The sequence below is a fragment of the Rhododendron vialii genome, chromosome 4a (assembly GCF_030253575.1).
Source record: "Rhododendron vialii isolate Sample 1 chromosome 4a, ASM3025357v1".
In the NCBI taxonomy this organism is placed as follows: domain Eukaryota; kingdom Viridiplantae; phylum Streptophyta; class Magnoliopsida; order Ericales; family Ericaceae; genus Rhododendron; species Rhododendron vialii.
In genome coordinates this window covers 33,985,585-34,006,577 of record NC_080560.1, presented here as the reverse complement: position 1 = coordinate 34,006,577, position 20,993 = coordinate 33,985,585, and positions in this window count along the sequence as shown.

Sequence of the window (20,993 nt, the reverse complement as noted above, 5' to 3'; positions counted from 1 at the left end):
CTATGTATTGATTTGTGAAAAAAATTTGATTTTTTTAATGAAACAAATGCTTTTTTTAAGGCATAGTTTTACGTGCGGACACTTATTTAGGGACGGAGGGAGTATTATCCTTTGGGATAAGTTTTTTTTAATCAAATATAAGAGCACATTTTTTCGATAGTTTTGTTGTAGTTGTTAGCTGAAAATTTTCAACAACGTAATTGAGTAATCTGATTTTTCACAATATTACAAAAATTAATGTACAAAAAGAGCCTGAGAAGTGAAAAAATAGACATGAAATTGCATGGGAGTCGAACCATACGCTTCCATTAACACGACACCATTACGTGGCCACTGAACCAAGTACATGGTTTATGTTTTTATTTTGAAACATTCTAATATTAATACAAAAGTTAGATTACAGTCGGATCTCAATTTTTGATCAAAATTCGGGAACCAGAAGCGGCCGTTTCTCTCGTCTCTCCTATGAGCCGGACCTGATCGGATATCGCTTAATACCTCTTCAAAATTCATTTATATATATGTTTATAATAAAAAGGTTCGGCCACGCTGTGAATCAAATTCATTTTTACGATAGGTAAATTCACTCCGAGCACGTATTAATTGGCGTCCGATTATTTTTTGATTTTTAACATGATTAACGTTTTTAACGAGCTCCGCAAAAATAATACAAACCGATCATCAAAACGAACCCCGCTCGTGCCCCGAAATCGACGATTGCTCGTTCCCGACAGCCCGAGAGGCCAACTTCAGATTAATAATATTCCCATCCTCCAAGTAGGAAATCAAATGACTTCTCCGCCCTTTACCGTTTCCGTGTGGTTGTTAGCCCCATGCCTACACGGTAGTACCACGGAAGCACAAAAAGAGAGAAATTTTTAACTTGGGAAACGGGAAAAGCAAAACCGTGTTAAAAATAGACCGGAATAGATCAAATCATTATCGTTCTAGTAACATCTAACCTATCTTTCTTGCTTTCTTTCTTCTTCTTTTTTTTTTTTTTTTTGGTTATAATTAGATGTTTGGATCAACTTATATGCATCTCGACTAATCTAGAGGATCAATTGGGCTCTACCTTGAGATTTTGAAGGCCCTAGACAGGGTTAAAAAATTGGGGCCTCTCATTGTTTTGTTTATATTTTATTAGACGTCCAACAAAAAAGAAGAAGAAGAAGATAGGCTTCGTGGTGCAGTGGAGCCTCTCATTGTTTTGTTTGTAACCCCTTCAGGTTTCATTACGTTGTGAGTTCAAATATCATCTCTATCGAATTAATAGTACCTTTTTCTTGTTCAAAACACTTTCACGTTAAAAATGTAGTATAAAGGGTCAAACATGCGACCTCTTAGGTGAAAAGTCAAGTTCTTACCACTAAACTACGCTATACTATATAAAATATTATTTGACATTCGTAGTATTTATTATACCTTGATATTCCGAGGCCTTATTATTGGGTCAAAAACTGGAAGTACCGAACAGTGGCTCGGTAGGCTTATTATGCCCAGGACCGAGCTTGTGACCATTTTCACTATTCACGAGAGGGGACCATCCAAAGCCAAAATAAAACCCTGTGGACTAGGTCTCGATCGAACCATCAAATACTCCACTTTGTTTCGTATCGTCCTGTACTAACAATGGAGAGTACCAATCAAACTTTAGAAAAGACCAAATCAAACACTAGAGAGAGAGAGAGAGAGAGAGAGAGAGAGGAGAGAGAAAGCTGGGCTTTGAGTATCGTGGATCGAGTCGCCCCACTCTTAATTTTAACCCACAAAAGCGTCGAAAGACAACGCGTTCTTAACCCGTTTACGTCAATTTCCACACGGTCCATACACTCTCTATATAAATACGACGTCGGCAGTTCAAGCCCACTTCACCAAAACCTCAAGTAGCATCATCAATACACAAACAACATGTCAGCTGCACGCATCCAAACCACCACAACATTCCAGCCGCCGCCGCCGCCGCCGCCGCGGCACGGAACATCCCGACAGCAAGCCAACGGAGGCGCTGGGCGACGAACACCCACTGCTCCTCGTTGGATACCGAAGAGAGGCCGGGTTCTAAAAAATGTGCTTAAAAAAATCTTCCCTTGTTTCTCGGGGCAGAGGCCTCGGTCGAGGAGGTCTCCGGTAGTTGTTGCCCATTGTTCGTGAAGACCCTTTAGCTCTCTGGTTAGCGTTGCTTTCCTAAAGTAAGATGCAAGCTAATTACTTATCAACAAAAAATAAAAATAAAAAGAAGATGAAAGCTAGGAAAATGTGTTGGTCTTGGTATCCATTTTTGTACTTTTTTTTTTTTTTTTTTGTGAAATCCATTTTTGTACTTGGGTCTGTTTTTGTTGTATCCAAATTTCTGCATTAATAAGTGGAATTGTTTTTTTTTCCTTTCTAAAGGCGTCTTTTTGATCAAAAGCACATCGAACAAGGCACATTTGGCATGTCAGATTTATGTTTGTGTAACTTTCACGTAATCCTCTGCCAAATATAACAATCCCAGGCATGCAAGTGAGTGCGGGCAGGACTGGGCCCGTCCCAGGCATAAGCCCACCAGGCCACCACCTAGAGACATTTAAAAGCTCACACTAGGGGACAGGGAGTGGCCGATCCGGCCATTCATCTTAGTAAGGATGGCTCAGATTAAATTTAAGCGTATACAAATCTAAATCGTCAATTGTTCGGTTAAAATTCAAGCTGTCAATTGCCGAGATGAACGGCCGAATCGGCCGTTCGGCACGCGCTTCACAGAAAGATGCTTTAGCATCCCCCATTCCACAACTAGTGCCGCTACTACTTTTGGTTCTTATATTTTGTGCGAGGAGAAAAGGGCCTAAAGATTTAAATCTCAATTCATTGAACAACCCAATTGAAATGCTCAATCATTTGAAGCGTATTATTGAAGATTGTCTCCCAGATACATACAGATTCCTTATACTAGTATATACAAAATAATTATTTTGAATATTCCAGTTGACAGCTTGCTTATTGAATAATTCTTTTGATGTCAACGACATGCATAATAGACCCAACTATGTAAAACGCGTAGACCGGAAAACTAGCTGGAAAGTCAAAAAGGTTGTTGTCTCGTTCACAATTCAGATAAAAGGAAACAAAAAACAAAATACAGTATATATGTTTCCAAGTGCCGTGGAATGAGACACTTAAAGTCCTATACTTGGCCAGATTTATTTTTGATTTTTCAGATATATGATTTAAGTTAGTCATTAATTGAATTTAATCGGACTTCCATTTTGCATCGGTTCCATGCAAGAGATAGGGTTGTAAACGAGTCGAACACGAGCTCGGCTCGAGCTTTAATGAGCCGAGTCCTTATCGAACCGAGCTGAGTCATTTACTAAACGAGCCTCTTTAATCGAGCTGAGCCACCCTTAACGAGTCGGGCTTTTGTCGAACGACTTGTTTACTAAACGAACCGAACCAAGCTCGCGGGCTGATTGGTTCGTTTATAGCCCTAGCAAGAGATCTAGTCATTAATTTAAAACTAGTACAACTAAGGGCATCCGCACCAGCCTCTTTATATTTTGGACCAATTTACACCTTAAAAAGTCACTTTATTACTTTAGCTACTCATTTTAAAAATAACTACTGCATCAGACTCTTTACTCTCATTCTTCTCTCAATAAATAATCAAACTCATCTCAATTAAATACTCTCTATTGCCTCGGAGAGAGAAACAAAAGCAAGAAAATGTGCAAAAGTCAGAAGAGGTGGACTGGTGGAGTACAGAAAGAGGGATTGGGAAACAATATAAAAGTGGGAAGCCAGTGAACAGTTCCTTGGCTGTCCAACCGAGCAACTGTAGCAATGTTAGAGTTTTTTAAAAGTAGAGAGGAAAGAAGAGAGACAGATGCAAGGGTTTTTGGGTGTTTTTTTTTCTTTTGGCTCTTTAATTTAGTTTGAAGAGGGAAGTAAAGAGAGAGGTGTGGATGCTCTAACACTTAAGTTTCACCAAGTCAAAACAAAAAAAAACAAAGGGTATCCACACCATTGTCGCTACTTCTTGCTCAAAAGTTAGAATAAAGAGCAAAAAGGCATAAAGTCTCCTGCATCGACCTCTTGTCCTCCCTCTCTACTTTGCAATTTGTTTACCTTAGCTACAGTACCTCTTTAGAGCAACGAGGCACTATTCATCGTACTATATTATTTTACTATTTAATTTGTACCCCATCAATGAGTCTTTTGTTTTCTTTTTTAAATTAGATGTCCGAGTCAGCTTGCGCGCCTCGACTAATTTCGGGGCATAAAGGTAACGTCCAGGCATAACCCCAGTGCTTTAATTTTTAATCCGTTCAAACCAGAGCGAAAATCTTTTTTTTAAATTATTTTATCTTAAAGTGTCATAATTATTTTTTCCCTATGGGGCTCTCATAATGAAGTTTCTGCTTTACATGATTCAAAATAAAGAGCAGAAACTTGATTATGAGAGCCCTAAAGAAAAAAATTAATTATGACTCTTTAGGATAAACTGATAAAAAAAATAAGATTTTCGCATTGGTTTAAATGAATTAAAAATTAAAGAATTTAATTTTTTTAATAGATTGCTATAAAGTACATTTTACGTTTGAGAAAAAACATAAATAACATTTCAATATTATTTTGGAAGAAGAAGGAAATAATATATTAATAGACGATAAGTTAGAATGGTGAGTCTGATGCAGCATGTATTTTAAACAACCCAATTGAAATGCTGAATCATTTGAAGCATATTATTGAAGATTGTTTCCCAGATACATACAGATTCCTTATACTAGTATATACAAAATAATTATTTTGAATATTCCAGTTGACAGCTTGCTTATTGAATAATTCTTTTAATGTCAACGACCTGCATAAGGACCCAACTATGTAAAACGCGTAGACTACTGGAAAACTAGCCGGAAAGTCAAAAAGGCTGTTGTCTTGTTCACAATTCAGATAAAGGAAACAAAAATTAAACAAAATACAGTGGAGTATATGTTTCCAAGTGCCGTGGAATGAGACACTAAAATCCTAATACTTGGCTAGATTTATTTTTGATTTTTCAGCTATATGATTTAAGTTAGTCATTAATTTAATTTAATTGGACTTTCCATTTTGCATCGGTTCCATGCGAGAGATAGGGTTGTAAACGGGTTGAGCCGAGCTTTGTCGAGCACGAGCTCGGCTCGAGTCTTAACGAGCTGAGCCCTTATCAAGCCGAGTTGAGTCATTTACTAAACGAGCATTTTTAATTGAGCTGAGCCACCCTTAACGAGTCGAGCTTTTGTCGAACGGCTCGTTTACTAAACGAGCTGGAAACTCGAACTCGGCTCGTTTACTAAATGAGCCGAGCCTTAACGAGCCAAGTCAAGCTCGCAGGCTGCTCGATTCATTTATATCAAGAGATCTAGTCATTAATTTCAAACTTAGTACAACTAACACGTGAGTTTCACCGAGCCAAAAAAAAAACTAAGAGGATTCGCTTGAACCCCATCAACGACCAGTCTACTACCAGAGCGGATAAAAAAAAAACTACCACCAGAGCCGCCTATGCACAAGAAAAGGCCGAAGGCATACTATTTTACACCAAGTGAGATGAATAGTTGAATACAAACAGTAAAAAGGGTGAACCTAACGCACAAGGCTTCCACCATTGTAGGGTCTGGAAAATGGTTGATATACGTAGTCTTATCAAGCAACGGGGTTGTTTCCGCGACTCGAACCCGTAACCTTCAGGTTATAACTGAACAACTTTACTGTTACGCCACAAACAGTATAACATTTTAATTAAAATGACGTAAAATAGAAAACACGATGACATATCTTTCACTGCTTTATTGTGGGGGACGCCATAACATGCAAAACTTCTATGATGCTTCTAAGTAGTATGCGAGCACCATACTCTCAGTGAATATGGATCATTGGATTGAAAATAGATTAATCACAGTTCTTGGATCAAAATCAAAAATCAAAAGTAGGGTTATTTTGTTAAAAACGAGACGATTTTGTGAACTTTTGATAAAAAAAAAATGAAGGATTACTTACCATAGAAACATGCAACACTTACCATTGACTAAGACAACATTTATCATCATATAAGGCAAAACTTACCACAGAAACAGACAACACTTACGACAACCGGTTGGTCAGGTAACAAGTTACCATTAAAAAATAAAAAAAAGAGTACCCTATTTTTTGGCGGAAAAATTTAAAGATTTTGGGGATTTATATATTCACAACACTTTAAACTATATATACCACATATTTACCTTTTTGCTAATAATTGGGTAGTGGAAAACCTAACAAATGGTGTTTGATTATAAATTTAGTTTAAAATTTTAATTTATTATGAAGATATAATTAGAAGAATTATCTAAAAACACAAAATTTGACAAATATTTTCCATAATTTCCAAATAACATTATAAATGTATTTATTTTATTTATTTTTAAATAACCATTTATTATAGATATATTTAAGTAACTTACTTTTAAATATTATGAAAAAAATAAGATATTCATTTAATATTTTGATAGCTTACAAATTTAGTTCATATATATATATATTATAAAATAATGCTATAAGTTGATTGTTACAACAAAATTGAACAATAAGTATTTTTTTTGCTTAATAGCTATTGAATAATTTTGTAGAATTCTTAATTGAATTTATGGTAGTATTTAATAAAAATAGGCTATTCAATTTCATTAATATAGTTTATAGTGATTAATATGATATAATTTGCAAATGTAACAACTAATAGTGTTGATGCCAATATACTTGGCAGCGATCAAGCAACGAGGATTGATTCATTTGTAATTAATTGATCTGGTTATATGTTCAACCAATTAATCAGACGATTTGAATCGATTAAAATCATATTTGGCAGATGTGATAATTAACAATGATGTTGATTGATAGTGATTAGTGAAGATTAATACAATTGGCTAAAGTAGGCTGACTAATTTATTTAATTGCTTAACCGCAGACTTATCTAATTTGTTTAATTGCTTAACCGCGAACTAATTTATGTAATTTGAAGGATTGAAATAGATAAGTCCACCCTACTTTTAGTTTTTGATTTTAATCCAAAGACTGTGATTTATCTATTTTCAATCAAATGATCCATATTCAATAAGAGTATGGTGCTCTTAAAACCGCCCGAGAGCACCATAGCCGGAGCCCATAACATGGCAGTGGTAGGATTACATGCGCAGAAATAGCAAAATTAACTTTTGTGATAACTTTGCAAACAATGCTAACTTGAAACTGCAATATTTAATAGTAAAAATTAAGCAACAACCCCGTTCACGCTACTGATTAATTTATATTCAACAATTTTTTGATTTTGTCCTTATTCAATTTTTTTGCATTTGTTAGTTTTACGCCAAATTTTTATGTGATATGGGTGATTAAGGATGAGAGGAATCAAAAAAGTAAATTTTTTTGACTTTTAAATAAGTATTTTGGAAAATATTCAAGAAAAAGTCCAAAAATTGACTTTTTGAGCTTTTCTTTGGATATTTCCCAAAATACTTGTGTAAAAGTTAATTTTTTTTTTACTTTTCCGATTCCTCTCGTCTTTACTCATCCATATCACATAAAAGTTTGACGTAAAACTAACAAATGCCCAAAAAATGGAATAAAGACAGTCAAAAAATTATTCAACATAAGTTAATCACTAGCGTAAACACCTTAAAAATTTAGTATAGTGCACCAGTATCGATACATACCATACCATACCAATAAAAAAAATAGAATCATTACCGGTACGGTATCCTGTATCCACTACCGCTATCTTTGATAACCCTCGAGGAGGAGGTGAGCGGCTCGTGGAATGAAGTAAATCTTCTTTTGCCACTCCCCTTAATTATACACTTAGGGCCCGCTTGGATGCGGAGAAAAAATCGGGGGTAAAAAATATGAAGGAGGATAAGATAGTAGAGAGTATTAATTTTGATGGGTTGGCCCAAATCAATTTGATGTTTATTGAGGGGGGAAAAATAGTATGTTTTTAGATGGGGTATTAAATAGGGGGATACAATTTAACTTTGTTTGAATAGTGTATAAAATGGAGGGGATAAGAAGGGGTGGATGATGGGAAAAACTGTCAAATGACTATTTTGCTCATGTGTAGTATGAAATTTGATTATGTATGAAAATAAGTATATTAATTCAAAAATCAAAATATTTAATCAATTTTGAAAAATTGAAAGTATAAAAAACTAAATGAATTAAAAAATTTATATTCTAAAAAATTTATATTAAAAAATGTTTTTTTAATGAATGGTTTGTATTTATTTGTCAATTATTCTGGAAAGTGAATTTTTTGAAAAAGAAAAGAAAAATTTGGATAGGTTTGAATGGAAAGTATGATTTTGGGTAGAATGGAGAGTAGAAGTTGGTTGAATGTTGAATGTTGAATGGTGAATGTTGGATATGTGGTAGAATACTTTGTAAATTTTGGTTATAAATAGCAAGTAAATTCATTGTCAAACTCATTCAAAAATTTAAATTACAAAACAAGTCTAGATTTCATTTTTGTTGTATGGCTGGTCGTCCGCCTCCTTGTCATAATTGGGTCCAGGCTGAGGAGATCTTATTGATTTCGGTACTGAAATCAATGGTGGAGTCCCGATTATGGACCACCAGGAGTGGACACTTTCGTCCAGGTTACTTGAGCTACTTGAAACGTATCATGAACAATGATTTTCCTGACGCAACCATTGAGGAATGTCATATTGAAGCGAAGATAAAGAAGTGGCGCCGTACTTACTTCATCATTGTGAACCTACTTTATCATCCCGGGTTTGAATGAGATGCAAGTCAAAACATGATGGTGGCTGAAGACGATGTATGGGCTGCATTCCTCCAAGTAAGCCTTAATAAAGTGTTATTAATTTTTTTAAAAGGTCAAAATATTATTTGTTCTTAATTTATTCATTTTGACTTAGGTTAACAAACAAGCTAGGGAGGCAAGAGATATTCAATTTTCACTGTTTGATGATTGGCATGTTTGCTTCATTCCCCCTCCCGAGGAGTAAGTCAAGATGGCGGAAGAATAAATAGCATTACCCATAAATGTTGTGTGATTTTTCGTCTATGTTCATGATGTTGGAACGTCTTCAATTTAAAATAATGTTACAACTTGTTTCTGTTCATAATGTGATATTTGGCATAATCTTGGAATGTTCAAATTCAATCGGAATCGAGAATAAGTGCCAACAAAATACAACCTACAAAACCTAAGAAAAAAACAACCATCAGCGTCTTCCACCCATTGATTTGATCTTCAACTCCCAACACACTTGTGAAAGTGGAATGTTTGTCTTGCAATTTTTGAGGGCGTATCTCTCCTCGTGAAACTTGAGTAATGCTTCTTCGACTGCATCGAATGTCTTGAACCTTTTCGCCAAGCTTCCTGAGTATCTATTAACTTGGAGTTGAGCTTCTCCTCAAGTTGTATAGATGTCCGGCTTATGCCCAATGAAAACTACCCAATAGTAGTCTTTTTCTTCTCCTATCATTGAATAATCTATTCCAAAATAATATTATAAGTCACCATAAACATTAGGATAAAACATGGCAGTAATCTATTTGAAAATAACATTTGAACTCTCCGTTGATCATCGAGAGACATATGAGGGTTTATTCATAAAAGATTGGGAGGATTACCTCCCAATATCTCATAAATAAGCCATCACATGCCTTTTGACACAATTAGGACACAGACTAGGGCAAAAGTAACAACGCAGTCATAAATATGAGGAGTTTGGTAGTGAAATAGCAATGCAATAAGTACCAACATTTGGCTCAGATTTGTAGACAACTTTTGGAATGCACTAGGCTGCAACATGAGTTGGTAAATGACCTTCTCATGTTGCCCCGCCTAAGTCCCCAATGTGTCTTCTTAACTTTTCATCACAACCACACACACACACACCCATATAGATTTTGGCCTCTGTTTGGTTGTTAAAACTGCAGGTTTTGGTTCAGTTTATGGCTGCATTTTGGTTCAGTATCTGCATGCAGATTTTGGTTCAATTTCTGGCTCAGAAATCTTTCATCATAGCCATCCAAACATCTGAACGAAAACGTCCAGTGTTAACTCAATAATGCAGCCACAAAACATAATCAAACCCCAACAGTTGTAAGACATACACAAAAGCCACAAACCTGCAGTTTTGAACCACAACAAACACACCACAAAATATAAACCAAAACTTGCTGAATAAACCCAGAAATGCAAGTGCAAACCTGAACCAAAACCTGCAGTTTTAAACCACAAAGTGAACCACAGAAATTGAACCAAAACCTTCTTAGAAACTGAACCAAAACCTGGTCAGAAACTGAACCAAAAGCTGCACAGAAACTGAACCAAAATTTGCACAGAAATTGAACCAAAACCTGCACAGAAACTGATCCAAAATTTGCACACAAATTAAACCAAAATTTGCACACAAACTAAATCAAAACCTCCACAAAATCTGAACCAAAACCTGTACACAATCTGAATAAAAACCTGTCTGCATAAAAAGAGTTAGAAATCTGCAGGTTTAACGTAGAAACAAAGGCCAAAATCATTACTAGTTATAGCACCAACATAGAATATCGCACCAACACAGATTTAACCTACAAAAAGAGGCCAAAGTCTTGCAATTTCAACATTCAATTTTTACACGAACACAAATTATAGCACCAAAACCTTCAGAAAAACTGAACCAAATTACTGCACTTTAACACATACACAAAATTAAGGCATTGGGCTCAGAGTTGTACACAACATGTTGAGGGAACTAAACTGCAACATGAGTTGCCAAATGATCCTCTCATATTGCCCCGCCTAAGTCTCCATTGTGTCTTATGCAATTTTCATCACAGCCACTCACTTACACATACAGCTTTTGGCCTCTAGTTTAAAACATTAGCAGATGCCACAAAACTTGCAGTGTTAAACCAGAAATACAGGCAAAAATAAGAAACCCAAAAATGCAGCCACAAAACACAACCAGTGCAGGTTTTGATTTAGTTTCTATGCAGGTTTTTTTTAATCACGACCACACAAACACACACACACACACAAACCTGTAACGACCCTGAATTTTGGTCTATAAAAATTTCGTTAAATATTTGAATTTTATTTAATTTACTTATTTTCTTTTGAGTGGCTATATGTTTTCTTGTAAATTTCGTTGTAGTTAGATTTTGGTCTCGACTAGAAACCCTACGTGACCAATTTAGTTAGTTTCCAACCGACTACTTGGAGGAACCGAGTAACCGACTTACCTAGTTACTAGATGAACCTTTTGGACCTTTTGAAACTCTTGAACCTTTGTCTTTACCTATTGGTCCATAATGGTTAGGGTAATCTTTGTCCATTGGACAATAGACCCCCCATTTAAATATTTTGGTAGAGTACAAGATATAGTATTTTAATGGTGTATGTTCACATGTGCAAAGTACATTTATTCTTTGTTTATTGGGGATTCTCCCACCCCTCCATTATCCATTGGATAATAACAACAAGGGTAATTTTTGTCCATTGGATAATAAATTTTTTATTATAAAAGTATATGTAGTCTTTCAAAAATCATATTTTAAAATAAAAGGTACTTGTACTCCTTTTATCCTTTGGTTATTAACCGCAAGGAAAACTATTATCCATTGGGTAATAACCGTTAGGGAAGTTAGTGACCCTTGGATAATAGAGTCTTTTGACCAAATAAAGTACCGATGTGACTAGAGAACCTTCCAATAAAGTTGATTTGACTAGTCAACCTTTTTCAACCCTAGAAATTACTTATTTATTTCCTTTTATTAATTTGGTTTTATTCTTTGTCCATTGGACAATAAAAGTTAGGAGAACTATTATCCATTGGATAATAGTAACCCAATTCTTTATATTAAAAAGGTTTAATGAAATATTTGAACAAAATACTATTACAGACTTTTATAAAAATTCTTTAAAGTACTTTTTGATTATTTTACTATAAAAGTTTCCTAGTAGCTATTATCCATTGGACAATAAATGCTAGGGGTTTATTATCCATTGGGTAAAAGAGTTATTCTTTCAACTAGTCATTTTTCCTAAATTCCCATGTGATGAAGTACCCATATTTTATTATGTAGCCTTTAAAGCCTAAGTTTTCCTAAGTACCCTTTTTATTATTTTGTATTGGGGTTTTGTACCCAATTGAATTTGTTTAATGGGAGGTGTGATCTACCTAGATTACGAAGTACCCTAGTTTATTTATTTAATCAACATATGCCTAATTGTATTTCTTTAATAGGATTTTGATTTGGAAAATCTTGTACTTGGTACTTTGTATTTATTCTTTCTTGTTTATATGCATATATATATATATATATATAAGTGTACTAGGGAGAGAGAGAGAGGGGGAGAGGGAGAGAGAGATTGCCGAGAGAGAGAGAGGAGAGAGAGGCCGAGAGAGAGAGAGAGAGAGAGAGAGAGAGAGAGAGAGAGGGAGAGATTTTGTTTGTACATTCCTTGATCTTTCTCATCTTTTCAATCCTTGGTGATATCTTCCTTCCTAGCTAAGAAACTTCCTCCATTGTACTTCTATGCCTTGTTTAAAACCAAATCTTGTACCATTGTCTCCAAATCTTCCAACAAATCTCCCATAATCCCATCCAAGGACAAATCCTAGCCATGCAAGCCTACCATTTAGCCAAACTTAGCCATGCAAGCCTAGGGTTAGGCTTTGATCTTTCAAAGATTGCATGCCATGTGTCAAAATTTGAGGTAGAGAGAGAAAGGGGAAGGGGGGGGGCCGGCCTTGAGAGAGAGGGGAGGGCCAAGGTTTTGCCTATAAATAGAACCATTCCCATGCCATTTGAACACACACCTTCACCTAGCAACTTCTCTCTCTAGAAAAATTGTGTTCTTTCTTTGTTCTTTCTTTTGTTCTTTATGTTCTTGAGTTCTTCAAGAAACTCAACCTAGGCCGCTACTAAACCGCCACTCGACCACCCTTCGATCCATAAAGTAGTAGTAGTTTAGTCAAGTAGAAGTTTCGAGAGAAACCTTTCTCTTTCGAAGCTACCGGAGACCACCGTAGGAAGTTACTCCGCCCGACCACCGACGTACTTTCCGTAGCCGACTAACCTTCCGTAGCTGACTACCGCCAAGAAGTAAGGTAGAATACCTCTACTCACTTCCCTACGTATAAATAGAGTCCCGTGTCCACTAAAAGTAGGATCTCCTTACCTTCCACCCCAAGTATAAAGTAGGTTATCTTTATTTACTTTCCGTCTAAAGTATAACGTTGTTATTTTGAACCGCTAATTATATGTAGTTCATCCTTACGTACTTATCGTTTGTTTAGAAATATTGTATTTTGATCTTTAAGATGATTATGAGTATGCGTATATGAGTTGCTTGTATTACTTGTGGTGTGATAAAGCATAAGTGATTTCACTCCAAAGACGTCCGTACATGCGGCGTTGTGCTTTGAATAAAGCATAAGTGATACACTCCAAAGGCGTCCGTACATGTGGCGTTATGCTATAAGTAGTGATTGAGCGTGATAAGTAATATAGAATTGGATGATCTTGTTAGAATGATTCATGCTTGTTTTTGTCCTACCACGGAGTCTTTGCATGTAACGAGACACGAGAATCGAGAAAGTAGAAACATGACACCTAGGGTGTGGTTAATAAAAGGAAATGTTTTCCGAGGAAGGAAATATTTTGAAACAACATAATGACCGGTTTTGGGTGGCATTATGTGAGTTGTGTGCGTGTGTAAAAGAAACATTTGAAAAGGTTGAAATATTTTGGAAACCGCAATGTGGCCGGACATGGTAGCCCATTGTGTGATGTGTGTTTTTGTGTGTGTTCCAATGGAAATCCGGAAAAAACGGAACCATTGTGAGGTTGTGTGCGTTCCCATGGGAATCCGGAGCGGCGGAACCATGGTGAGGTATAGCTTGGTTATCCGCGTTACGGAGTCAATGCAAATATTTTTTGTGTGCCAATGGGAACCCGGGACGGCGGAACCATTGTGAGGATACTCGGGAGTCCGGAACGGCGGACCCGAGGTTGGGTGTGTAGCTTGATTATCCGCGTTACGGAGCCAATGCAAATATTTTTGTGTGCCAATGGGAACCCGGGACGGCGGAACCATTGTGAGGATACTCAGGAGTTCGGAACAGCGGAACCGAGATTGGGTGTGTAGCTTGGTTATCCGCGTTACGGAGCCAATGCAAATATTTTTTATGTGCCAATGGGAACCCGGGACGGCGGAACCATTGTGAGGATACTCGGGAGTCTGGAACGGCGGACCCGAGGTTGGGTGTGTAGCTTGATTATCCGCGTTACGGAGCCAATGCAAATATTTTTGTGTGCCAATGGAAACCTGGGACGGCGGAACCATTGTGAGGATACTCGGGAGTCCGGAACGGCGGAACCGAGGTTGGGTGTGTAGCTTGGTTATCCGTGTTACGGAACCAATGCAAATATTTTTGTGTGCCAATGGAAACCCGGGACGGCGGAACCATTGTGAGGATACTCGGGAGTCCGGAACGGCGGAACCGAGGTTGGGTGTGTAGCTTGGTTATCCGCGTTACGGAGCCAATGCAAATATTTTTGTGTGCCAATGGGAACCCGGGACGGCGGAACCATTGTGAGAATACTCGGGAGTCCGGAACGGCGGAACCGAGGTTGGGTGTGTAGCTTGGTTATTCGCGATACGGAGCCAATGCAAATGTTTTGTGTTAAACAAATGGTTTTTGAAAGATTGTTTTGTAAATGAAATTGTTGACACAGTCTACGATGAGTCACGTAGGAAAAACACGAAACTCTTGGACACCAACGATAGATGATTAATGAATGTGGATGTGTCATTGATTAAACTGTGTATATACTTATCATGTGGAAATTGATGTTGTATTATAGCTTTGTTTATTAGTTATGGGTTAGCGGGTATGGGATTACTCTGCTGAGCTTTGTAGCTCACGGTGTTGCCTTTTGGTGACCCTGACATATTATATCGGTGGTGACGCTGGTATAATGTGTTAGATTTTGTAGATGATCAAGATGAACAGTACACCTTGGAGGCTTTTGAAGCTGAGGAGCTGGCTAGGATGGAGAAGAAGGAGGAGCTGTAGTTAGGAACCTTAGAACCCTCTTCATGTGTGTAAATATTGAACTCTTGTGAGAGTATTTGTTGTAATAAGAGCCAGACTCCATTTGATGTTATCAATAAAATGCCCTTTTAACGTACCCAAAATTCGGGGCGTTACAAAACCAGTGGCTAAAGCCTGCAGCTTTAACCTACCTACAGTGGCCAAAACCTGCAGCTTTAACCCACCTATAGTGTCCAAAACTTGCAGCTTTAACCCATCAAAAGGGCCAAAACTTGCAACTTTAAGCCACAAACAGAGACAACAAAAACGAGCCAACACATCCATGCACAAAACTAAACCAATATGCAGGCAGAAAACTGAACCATTTGGCTCAAAAAAGTTTCATCATAGCCACCAATAACCTGCAGCAGTGAAATAGAACTATCCAATGAGTTTATACCCATAACCATAAAGTACAATGCAACTTCAATTACCCAAAAACTGCAATTATATAGCACCAACATCAAGATCAGGACTGACATTGTTAACATTACAAAATGCTATCTACTATTGTTTGGATAACTTACGTACATTACATTCCAAGAGCTATCTACCATTGTTTGTAGGACAAAAGGCTCTTAAATTTACAAGCAACCACATGTATAGGAGTTATAGATTGGCCACTTCAAACACATGGGCCATAAAAGTATAATAAGAGTTAAGGATCAGGCCACTACAAAAATTAACATTCTAGTACTTGTCCTTCTTCCCCCTCACACCTACACGAGACCAAAGATGAGACCATTTAGGACGGCCTCAACCCACGCTTGTTTTTGATGACCTTTGATGTCATAGAATAGGTCCAACAGATTTTCAGCCGCACATATGATTGCACTAACCTAAATCGTTGGGTATCGGTAAGGTCAAGCTTTTCAAGCTCAAGAGGCACTTGCGTGCGGCGAGCGGATAATTTGTTCTAATACTTCATTGCATCGATCATTTTCTCCATATGGCTATCACTCTTTTCCAGCCATACCTCCATGCTTGCAGCAAGGGATCTCACATCACCCATCCTTGTCCTCTTCCTCCCCCTTTGAGTTCCGGAGTTGGCCGGAGGAGTGGAGGTCCGGGGAGTGGATGTCGGGAGTGACATACAACATGCGAAGTTTGAAGTCATGCAGACTGGAGTTGTGGAGGCTGGAGGTGTGGACGCTGGAGGTGTGGAGAGTGGAGGTGTCGATCCCAAAGGAATTTCATTCGACATCCTCATGAGTCCACTTGCAGGGTTGTGATGAAATTCTTCACCGAAGTAAGGATAGTAGCAATCCTCACTCTCCTTAATTTGTTCATTTGGGGAATCATTTTCATTTTGTGCCGGTCGTGCCATTTCCGAAGGAACCTCGGCTCCTTCCCGTTGGCCCTATCCTTTCCGAAGAGAAATTCTCAATCTTCAAAGTAAGGGAAATGCTTCCCACCAACCTCTTTTGCCTTCTCAGGGTACGCCTACGCGAACATTACAAGTTTAGTTCATGATTCAATGCCATAACATATCACTTTAAAGCATTGGAAGTTATCTCTTCGTAGATTTTCCACACCTCATCATCCACTTCAATCCTTTTGTTGACATGGTCCCACTCAAAGCCACTAAGTTTTAGAATGTCGGTTAATTTGACATATGTTTGTCTCCAATATTTGACTTTGGAGTCAATGTGTGGGGATGCCTTAATTTTGCTCTCCGGCATGACTTTCTCCATCTCTTTCTCAAGTACGGTGAAGAACCTGGGTTTGAACCCATTCTTCGCCTTCCATTTCTCACATATTTCAGTTACCATGATTTTGATGAGGGCATTATTTTCGGATTTCCTCCAAACCCTACACTTCTTTGAAGACTTTGTTGTAGGCACATCAACTAGTTGGGTATCCATTGCTGAAAATGGATTTTAAAATGGACAATACATGATTATTTAACAAGTCTAGCGTTGGCTACAAACTAGAATTGAATTACGATGAAGTTAATAGAATGTTCTTCAAATAGAATGGTTACATGATCAAAGTTACTCAACGACCAAATGAAATGTTTACATCATAAAAGTTGATCAAATACTTATTACAAATACACTAAACAAACTCTCTCATGGTGGAAAAACCTCTTGTCCCCCACCATTTCCGAGCCAATGGCTGTACATGGCTGTAGCCAACGCATCCCTCTCCTCGGTCCATTGATTGAAAGTCTCTATGGTAGTGATGTGATCATCTGTCGCGACATCATGTATGTGATCACGTTCCCATGTCGTGTACTCGTTCTCAATGGGATCGTTGGGCATCTCTCTCTTGATGAGGTTATGGAGAAGGCAACATGCTGTGATGATACGTGTTTGAGTCCTAATAGGGTAATACGAGTGAGATCTCAATATTGCAAATCGCATCTTCAACACACCAAAGCTTCGCTCAATCACATTCCTAGCAGCGGAGTGCTTCATGTTGAAGTACTCCTCTTACGTAGTTGGCATGTGACCTTGCCTCCATATGTTAATGTGATATCGTTGCCCGTGGTAAGGAGCTAGAAAACCCTCGGAATTTTGGTATCCGGCATCGACAAGGTAGTAATGTCCTTTACGAAATGGAAGTAACGAGATTAAAAGAAGGGTTCATACTACGACTACAGTCTAAGGAAGGTGAACTAAGGAATTGACACATACCACGGGGGACTCTCAAACCATCGGGCCTTGAAATGGCGTTGGCCAAGATCCTAGAGTCAGTGGCCGACCCTTGCCAACCAGACAAGACGAAGACAAACTTTAGGTCTCGACTACATACACCTAAAACGTTTGTGGCAATCTCACCTTTCCTTGACCTATAGCGTGGCCTATCAACTGCCGGAGGATTAACTAGCACGTACGTCCCGTCCAATGCCCCGAGACAATTTTACGACAACATCAATATCACAAAATTAATACTACGTCGACATGGTCAAGTAGAGAAAACCAAATGGAAGATTTACAAACAATTGAATTAAAGTTTACCTGAAACCAACTCCATCTACTGTCGTGGTAGTTAGGAGGTACGGGCTCGGGCCTTATTAGGAGCATGTCGAAAAGACGCAACACACCTTGGTGTACAACATTGAAATGTCTGCTCACAATTTTAGTCGATCTCCAAAAGTGCAATTTTGTACGCCTCTGTTTTGTATGGTGACCGAGGATAGACAAAAAAATGGCTACCCTCTTCTGAAGACAAACATTGCGCGAGTCTCCTAACCCAACACCTTAAAGTAGATAGCACAACCTAAAAAATGTATGCCTATTTACCCTCAACTGCTCGTGACAATCTACTTCATTACCATTGACAAGCCTATTCACGACATCTACTTGGGTCTGGTAGTAGTTTGGATTTGGAGACAACTTGGGACGGGGATACTGTGCCGTCGACAGAATGAAGCAATACAGCTGAAACACGCCGATTGCAGCACGAATGTACATGGTTAACGCAATGAATGCCTCTTCCTCTTCTCTTCTCCTAATTTTTGTTCTGTTTAATCTTGCCATTGTAAAAACCTAAAACAGGGTTTCATGCATTTTAGAACAAATACAGAGTATAGCCATATCATGAATCTCCTCATTGGTGGTTTAGGGTAAATATGTAAGCACATAGTTTCACTCTAACTCATATTGCTCACAAATGTTCTACGAGGTGTAGCTTGTTCAGTGCAGTTGAATCTAAGCTCTAAAAGGAAGCATAAGACTCTAGTTGTGGTCATTGTTTTACTACTTATCCAAGCAGGCCCTTAACTCAACATTCAACAAATGACCTACAATTGGTTATCTATAGCACCACCAATCACTAAAACCCCTATGTTACCATACTAAAATTGTACATTTTGGTTCATACAAACATCCAGGTTCTGGCCTCTATTTGTGGGTTAAAACTGCATGTGCTAGCCTCTGTTTGTGTCTAAATATCGTAATATATGTCATAAAACTGCATGTGTTAGCCATCATTTAACCTGATCGAAAACATCAGTTGGAAACCAATTTTTGCTCCTGTAGCCAACTGGTTCAAACATGCAGGTTCTGCTTCAGTTTATGAAGTAGTTTTCACATCTACTTGTGGTTAAAAACTGGGGGTTTTGGCCTTTGTTTCTGAGTTAATAAAAGTGCAAGTATTGCTTATGTTTATCCGTCCAGTTTTAACCCACAAATGCTGCCACAAACACAAGCAAATCCTATAGTTATTTCCCACAAACTCAGCCCACAATCTTGGCACAAAACCCAACCATAACCTGCATGTGTAACCATAACCAAAATCTGCACTTTTCAACCAAAAAATGCAGTTTTAAACCCAACCAACATAGGCCAAAATTTCGCGCAAAAAACAGCCATAACGTGCATATATAAACATAACCAAAACCTGCACTTCAACCCACAAACAGACCAGAAAAGGCAATTTAAAACAAAACCAAGAGAGGCCAAACCTTGGCACAACACTCAATCATAACCTCCATATGCATTCATAAATTTCTAATAAACAAGACAATCAACAAATCACCTAACATTGGCCCTATAATTATGAATTAAAAAATTTCAAACTTGGTCATTCTATATTGCTTTTCCTCATATTCATAAACTTCTTTCCACTATCAAAGTTCGTGTAGTCTGTGATGGGTAAGAGACAAAATCCTTTCCACTCCAACACGCATATAAGTGAAGTGTTCTGATCTTTCAATTTGTCACGTTTTTTATTTTAAAAAAAAACTAAATTCTCACATTATGCATAATATACTCCAACAAAATCATGAATGCCTACAATGCAAAACACAAACGATAGAAAAAATAAAATAAAGTACTTCAATGCCTACTGCTAAGAGTATCAGCGCAACAGATCTGAAATTCTGTCACGTTTTTTTTTTAATATTAACCTTTCATATTATTCATAATATACTCCAACAAACAAAGAATGCATACAATACACAACACCAACGATAAAAATAAAAAAAAAATTTACTTGAAAGCCTATTCATACCAGTATCACACATAAACATAGATCTGAGAAATCCATTGCATCGCATGATGAAGATGAGGGCGTGAGAAACCCTACATCGCGAATTGAAGCCATACATGAGTTTGCAGTAGCAGAAATCGACGAAATCACCACCAAAACCCTCTCTTTGACAGACCAGAAATGGGCGGCAACAGAAATGGTAAACAACGAAGCCTGGGGATGGGAAAAGGGGATAACAAAGGGTATATTCATCCACAAATCACCCCTCTATAGCTGGGTTATTTTTGGGGACCTCCAGAGGAGTCCAAAATTAACACCTGAGAAACCCTAGAACGGGGAGAAACGATGAGGGGGTAAGAAAATATCAGGGGAAAATTATGAAATGCCAAACGGGGGATAAGGGTGGGGCCCTCCCTATACACCCCCTCTTATTTTTCCCCTCCAGTTTTTATTCCATCCAAGCAGGCCCTAAAAATTAAGGTAGCTGATCTTGTAATTGTCTTTTACAGGTTCTATTGTTTTGGAACATCAATTATTTTTATTGAATTGAATCCAGTATAAAAGTGGGCCGCGATGGGTTACGAATGAACCGAGCTACTAGCTCAGCTTGGTCAACTCATTTAGTACTGAAGTCAAGTTCGCGCTCGAGTCTTAGCTCGTATAGTAAATGAGCCGAGTTCACTTGACTTGTTTATAGAGGGTTCATCAGTAAATAAACGAGTAGAGCTCGAGGTCGAGTTTGAACCCTTCTACGGGAACCAACGAGATGTGCACATAATGCATAGATTGGCGCATTGAGCCCCCTTTCGAATCCCGTCCAGATGATCCGAATTTTAAAATATTTTTTGAGTGGCCTCGAGAAAAATCGGCCCAATCGAATAATTGCAATTTGCAAGTGTTTAATTAAATGTACTAATATTTCTTTGAGAATCC